Source organism: Varroa jacobsoni, unplaced genomic scaffold (genome assembly GCF_002532875.2).
Source record: "Varroa jacobsoni isolate VJ856 unplaced genomic scaffold, vjacob_1.0 scaffold_594, whole genome shotgun sequence".
NCBI lineage: Eukaryota > Metazoa > Arthropoda > Arachnida > Mesostigmata > Varroidae > Varroa > Varroa jacobsoni.
In genome coordinates, this window is record NW_019213496.1 from 22,566 (window position 1) to 29,416 (window position 6,851).

Genomic DNA, 6,851 nt, shown 5'->3' on the forward strand with positions numbered 1-6,851 from the left:
TCTATCTATCTATCTATCTATCTATCTATCTATCTATCTATCTATCTATCTATCTATCTATCTATCTATCTATCTATCTATCTATCTATCTATCTATCTATCTATCTATCTATCTATCTATCTATCTATCTATCTATCTATCTATCTATCTATCTATCTATCTATCTATCTATCTATCTATCTATCTATCTAATCTATCTATATCTATCTATCTATCTATATCTATCTATCTATCTATCTATCTATCTATCAATATCTATGTACCTATCTATCAATATCTATTTATCTGTCTATCTATCAATATCTATGTACCTATCTATCAATATCTATTTATCTATCTATCTATCAATATCTATCTATCTATCAACATCTATCTATCTATCAATCAATATCTATCTATCTATCTATCTAATCTATCTACAGGTCAGTAACTTAATTCAACAAAAAGGAAAGCAGAAGTAGAAGCAGAGAAATAGACGCGTAGTTTAGTTCGTCGGTCTACGGCAGCAACAACATTCTGAGCCTTTGCTATAATTCACTAAGGAAAGCGGTGCCCCCAAAAGCAAAAAAAGCCGTTGAGAGTCGTTGATACCAACGAAACCAATGGTTTTGCTGAAGTAGCAAGCATCAACTACCGGTGCGATTCGCTTCTAAAGTTCTTTTTAGCTTCAGAATGGGTGCAAATAGCGAAAATATCCTTTGGGGACTGACGGTACGCGATAGCAGTTGTTATATAACTTAGTAAAATATAAGCGCATTGGAGTATTGGGCCAATGCTCAGTCGGTTCCTCCTATATGATGATCAGCCATCGTTGGTCCAAAGACAACAGGCTTTTATATAGCAAAGGAGTGGCAAGCTTCGTGTCATGAACAGCTGGTCACAATGATGGTTATGTTTCTGTTGGGACAAGAAGAAGAGGCGGCGACAACTATTACGGTGTAGCTAGACGAAATAATAATCGATTACAGACGGTTGTTTCAGTTATCAATGCTTTTTTCGTAATGATAAGGTGACGGGCGTGGTTGGTGAATCTATGAGAGTTGACCGCACGAGACGGTGTTAATATCCTCATCGTAACGCACACAAAGAACTTACGCTACCCTCCTTTAATGATGACCGAACTATTTAAACGAGCTGAACTTACATTCCGGCTTTGAATGGGCGGCGTAACTCGCATTGTTATTGTTGTCCTTGCGGATAAACGTCGTAAGTTGAGCTTGCAGCCAAAACCAAATAATTGGTATAGTTAATCCTAATTGTTTGAACCTTACGATATATTACCGATTGTAAGCAGAACACATTCAAAGTGTCCGCATTGTAGATATTCCCTAGAGTGCTCATTGTCGTTATCGTGTGATGCCTATTTGTTCAGGACCCTATTTTGTTAATAAGTTAAATAAGTTTTTAAATAACGAATCTAGCAGAAGAGTACCACCGAGGAGTATCATTACAGCAAACACGCACGGACATAGACGTTTTTCTTACAGTATTTGAATTTTCTCCACGATCCCAGTGCCACAGAAGGTGATAATCCGGTACAGCCGGATATACGCGGATACCAACTTCATGTTCGTACGGCCCTGCATTTCCATTGTGTCTGAGGGTCTATTCGATAACGGGCACGTGCTATCGGAAAATTAATCCGAAGTACAAGATGGCGAAAGTATGAAGCTTATGATACGTTCATCTTTCTCTGCTCTATCGTCGCGTTAATATGGTTCTTGATTGTTATAGTTTTCAAAATGCAAGGTGAATACGCGACCACAGCTGTCCAGATCTACCTAACATAAACGCAGTGATCGTAGACTTAATGAGTGACCTTTTGTAAACGATTACTATTATGCTAAATGATTCGATCACAATCTAAAACAGAAGTGATAGTCTTCAGTACTACGTGGCCCCAGTTACTCAAACCATACAATTATAACAGCAAAAAGAAACGCATCCCATGTACTCTAAACTAACCTGGTCTTTTCGCTGAGTATCCACTGTCGAGTTCCACAAATTGTTAGTACGCCACTTCAATACAAGAAGTATTAATAGACACGTCAAGATCAGAGCCACGTCCACGCTGCAGATCAATGAGTATGATTCTGGCGAAATAATACGTCTCAGTCGACTTCTTATAAAACCACGTCAACAGTTATTTTCGGTTCAGGTATTATTGCACCTACACTTAGTCAACCAACCATAGATAAACGTGTTTCAGATACGTGCTAATGCTTCAATGTAAGATGTGCCTTCTTGTTCTGCAGTGATCTCTGCGCTGACGTTTTACTATAATTTGCTACCAGCGAGCCTTAAAATGAGGTCGCCTATACATTTCGCAGGCTTTCGTCGATGTCAGTATTCCGTAACATCGGACACTTATGGTTCGGTTGTACAACTGAACAAAGGATGAATAATCTGCTCACACTGGACGGAGATTTAAGCTGGATACTGCCAGATTCTGATAATTACATCAGTGCCCCTACGCTAAACATCCATTAATCTCACTGCACTTGTTAATCGATTTGTTTATTAAGTCGCTGCCTCTGAGACTTCGATTTCCGTTACATTCGTCAGAGCATCTTTAGTCTACTTATCCGGAATACAGCGCTTTCACCATCATCACGTATGCTGAAGGTTTCCTTTTGCTGAATAGTCACCTCTTTTGACACACAGCCAAGCACCTTTCCAAGGCCATATCTAACAGCACCTCACTGATAGATTGCCTACTTTCCTGACTTTTGGGTTTCGCTGGCCAACTTAGTTACACAATCCTGCAATCGCTCGAGCCATAGACACCATTGCGATAAACACCACTAAGAACAACAAGAACAAGAACAACAACAACAACAACAACAACAATAACAACAGCAGCTGCAGCAGCAACAACAACAATAACAACAACAGCAGTAGCAGTAGCAATCAGCATAGGCTTTTTCCTGTTTCGTGTTCGTCTCAAGCGTACCGCGTTCGTGGGGATTCGCTGCAATGTTTCATTGCCGCTGTAGATATTGGTGTGATCGGATCGGGATTTGTCGTTTTTCCCGAGTTGTCTCCAACTACAGAATCGACTACGGTAAGGACGTCTTCTTTCGCTACTTTGTATTCTCACTAGTATTTACATAGCACTTGTAGCAGTGGAGCTAGCACTTGTAATAGAGTGGCTGTGGTTCTACTCTAGATGTGTTCGTTCCGCAATCGGTGATTAGACGGACAGGCAGGCCACGAAGGCACTGAATTCCGTAACTCGCTTTGCTGATTCGACAATAGTGCTTACGGTAACAACAGCAGAAGCAGGAGCAGCAGCAGCAGCAGCGGCAGCCGAACTATCACAACGACTGATGATGACTACTACCACTATTGCGGGCTAGTAGTACGTCTCATCGTGTCCAACATCATGGAATACATCGTGTTCGACAAGACAAGCACTTCCTTCACTCGCCACTCGGCGCGCAGCGACTCACACCCACACACGCAACGACATTTAGACAGACACCAGCTGCCGCTACTGATGACGACTGTTAGCGCTGGCGTGCGCTATCACCGGCATCCGGAAAGAAAGAAAGGAAGGTAGGTAGGTAGGCAGGCAGGCAGGCAGGCAGGCAGGCAGACAGACAGACGCTCGCAGGTTCGATCGGACGGGATGTTGCGGCTTCCTAGCTACTTGCTTCAACTCTATGCAGTTGTCCAGCTTCACGATGTCGTCGACTGGCCTCCACATGAGCATACTACGCCGCCAACTCTACATCGTTTCAGATTTTACTCGAACGACTCGGTGGCGGCGGCGGTGGCGGCGGCGGCAGCAGCAGCAGCAGGAGCGGCAACACACACCCCCAGAATATACAAACGCCCAGCTGCCCACTACACACAGACACTTCTTCTCTCTCTTTCTCCCTCCCTCACACTAACACACACAGACACCGCGACGATAGGAAGAGAACAGACACGCAATCCAACGCGCGTGCGCTTCGGCTATGCCTTTACTTACACATAGACAGAGCGGCCTGCATATAGGCACTGGATTTGGAGCAGGCACACAGTCACAGATCAGTAGTCCTGATCGCTGGCAGCACCGCTGCTGCTGTGTACAACCAACCCCCTGAGTGGTCCACCTCTTTAGTTTGGCCGTGACGGCTGCGGCAGCGGGGGAGGGGATAGGTGAAGGGAGGGGGTGCTGATACTGACTAGGCTACAAAGGGTGACAACTGAGACTTACGCAGTGTCTCATCGGCAAAACCCGGGGTGGTGCTGGGCCCTACGAGTGAACCGGTTCTATCATCTCGAAATTCACATACGCGCGCGCGCGCACACGTATCAACGTGGACAGGCAGATTGCGCGCGGCCTGTTCACTCTTTCCTGTTTCTCAAAAAGTGCCTTGAGTGCTTGAGGACCAAACCCGCGAACTCTCACGTTAACTAAGTAGATGTTCTACCGTTGTCCTGCTTACGTAGATAGGCAACGCTTTGTTATTACGGCTAACAGGTACTACCGTTAGAACCGAACTTGCTATCCTCGCATGATCGATGTCCGAAGTCGAAGAACGAAACAATCCATGACCTATACCGAATTAGCTAGCAACCGATAGGCCGTATGAGCGTGCAGCTCTAGTAGGCATGCCTCCACGATTGTCCCGCGCTCGAGGCCTTTTACAGCGCCACTAATTTTCGCTCGTCACATTCAATACCCACATTTCGCTTCGTGTCTCAGCTCCCCTACGCTAGTCAAACGACTGCCGCAGTCCGAAATCACCCGCTTGCTCATAGTAGCTTGTATTATTATATTATTTGAGTCTTGGAACCACATGTCCGATTCGTTCGCCATATCCGCGTTAAGCCCTCGTGGCTAGACTCCACCCCTGACGGCCTTAGGCACCGCCCATTCAGCGCGTGTAAGGCCCGCCCCTGTAACTCGCTTTCGAATGCTGCTTGCTTTGGGCTGGTTTGTTCGCTACAACTGCTCGGATCCAGCCGGCAGATCGTACTGGGTCTATTGAAAAGACCCAGGCGAGCGAACGGACGGACGGACGGACGTTGCTGCGGCTGCTGCTGGCGAGGGAAACGGGAAAACAAGGCTAGTGAAGAGGTGAGCAGGATGATCGGGGGATTAGCTCAGTCAAAGCGAATTCGTAAAAATGGAAAGAGTATAAGAGGGAACAGTTCAAGTGGAAAGGACCAAAGGTGAGGGAGAAAGTAAACTGAGCGCACTTGTTGGGGTTGACCCGAGATCTCGTTCTGTTATTATCATTATTATGATTATTTCTGATTTCAGATTTCTATTAATACAAGAGATTAGCCCAGCTGTACATAGTAACGGCCTGAAATGATTTAGACTTTCTGAAATAGATCATCATTTGTTCGATGTTAGCGTTACTTGTTTCGCTTTAATGTAAAAATGGCTGTACAACAGCAGAAGATCATTATTGGGCGCAGCATGAGCTACTGATTACCTTCGTTTAAGTTTTTTGAGAAGCTGGTGTATAACTCAACAAAAGTAACAGCGATATTTCGAGCACAATAATGACATTTCATCCAAAAAGTTAAAGGTCGGACCTCGTTCATTGGCGAATCAGTATCTCAAGAAGAATAAATATGCATCATCTTATGACACTTGCTTGTGTTTAGTTAATTGTATATAAATCTCAACTGGGGGTAGTTCCGGCTAATCCAATTGAACGACTTCCCGACCATACTTGGGCAAGATATGCCGCTCTTCTTTGATTCCTCAAATAAGATATTTCGATCGTAACCCGGTCGTGTCCGTTCGAAGATCTTGGCGAAAAAATTAGCATTGGGCTTCGGTACGGGGTGGTGAAGAATGCACCTTCTAAGGATGCACAGTAAAGTATATTCGTGTAGTAACTCGAATACTTACCGTAGTCTTTGACTATAGGCCTACTATAGGACTACTATAAGACTACTACTCGTTCGTCCCACAACGTATCGTTCGTCCAGCGGCACATCAAAACGTTATATCTACCTACATCTGCCATTAGGAAAAATGAAGAGGAAATAGTTACGCTCCTGTAATAACCATGTGATTTATTTTTTGCTATGACATTCAGATCTAGTTTTAGATAACTAAATTGGCTACTGAATTACAAAAGAAGTGTATGTTAACGAAAGTGTCTTAGTTAAATAGAAGATACCGGTTCGAACAAGTGTAGATCTTATTGGGCCGCATCTTGGTAGAACGCCACTAATTGGTAATGTTTGACTCATGTCTCACTCCTAGCCTGCCTGGTATACGAAACGTGTAGCCAGTTTCTAAAAGCTCTTCGTCAACTTACAAAGTCTACGGCAGAAGTAGACAACTGTATTTTTTTTCACGCATCTAATGCATATGTGTGATACAGTCGAAGTTGACTTGAGGAAGTTATTCCCGCCTAATAACTATTTCTCTCTAATGCACAAGTTCAATCAAACGATGGCGGGCACTTGGATCTCAGTAGAAAAAAGCTGTGGAAAACTTGTCGTGCTAAACCCCAACGACAGAGATGCTAGTCTTTAGATGCGTTTACTACGCGGAAAGTCAGTGGGTCACTGGCAAATACGTCTCTTTCAAGAAAAAAACCCACTATTAGTCAAATTCCTCTGTATTCATCAGAAATATCAGTCTGATCTATAACGGAGTTGACATTATACGGCCGCCTGCCAGTGAATAAAAAAATAGCAAAAATCCAACATGTCTGCGTCGGCCTTCCAAACAGCCGAATCAGATGTGGAAGTTACTGAATACGCTATCGAATACCTTGTGCCACGTCTAGAAAGTAATTCGTTCCTTCTATCGTTCTATATATACAGTTAGGACAGAGCCTCTCGGCAATTGGCGGGAGGCTCTATCCTAATTTCACACCTATTAAAG

The 6,851-nt window shown here is 43.9% G+C and overlaps 1 protein-coding gene across 1 annotated transcript in view; it reads right to left on the reverse strand.

The window, feature by feature from the left end:
• Positions 1 to 3,681, reverse strand: part of LOC111261779 (uncharacterized) — an 11,594-nt gene extending 7,913 nt beyond the window's left edge. The window contains exon 1 of the mRNA XM_022835528.2: positions 1,967 to 3,681. The gene's annotated coding sequence lies outside the window, so the exon portion shown is untranslated. The remainder of the gene's footprint in view (positions 1 to 1,966) is intronic.
• Positions 3,682 to 6,851: the final 3,170 nt, after the last annotated feature.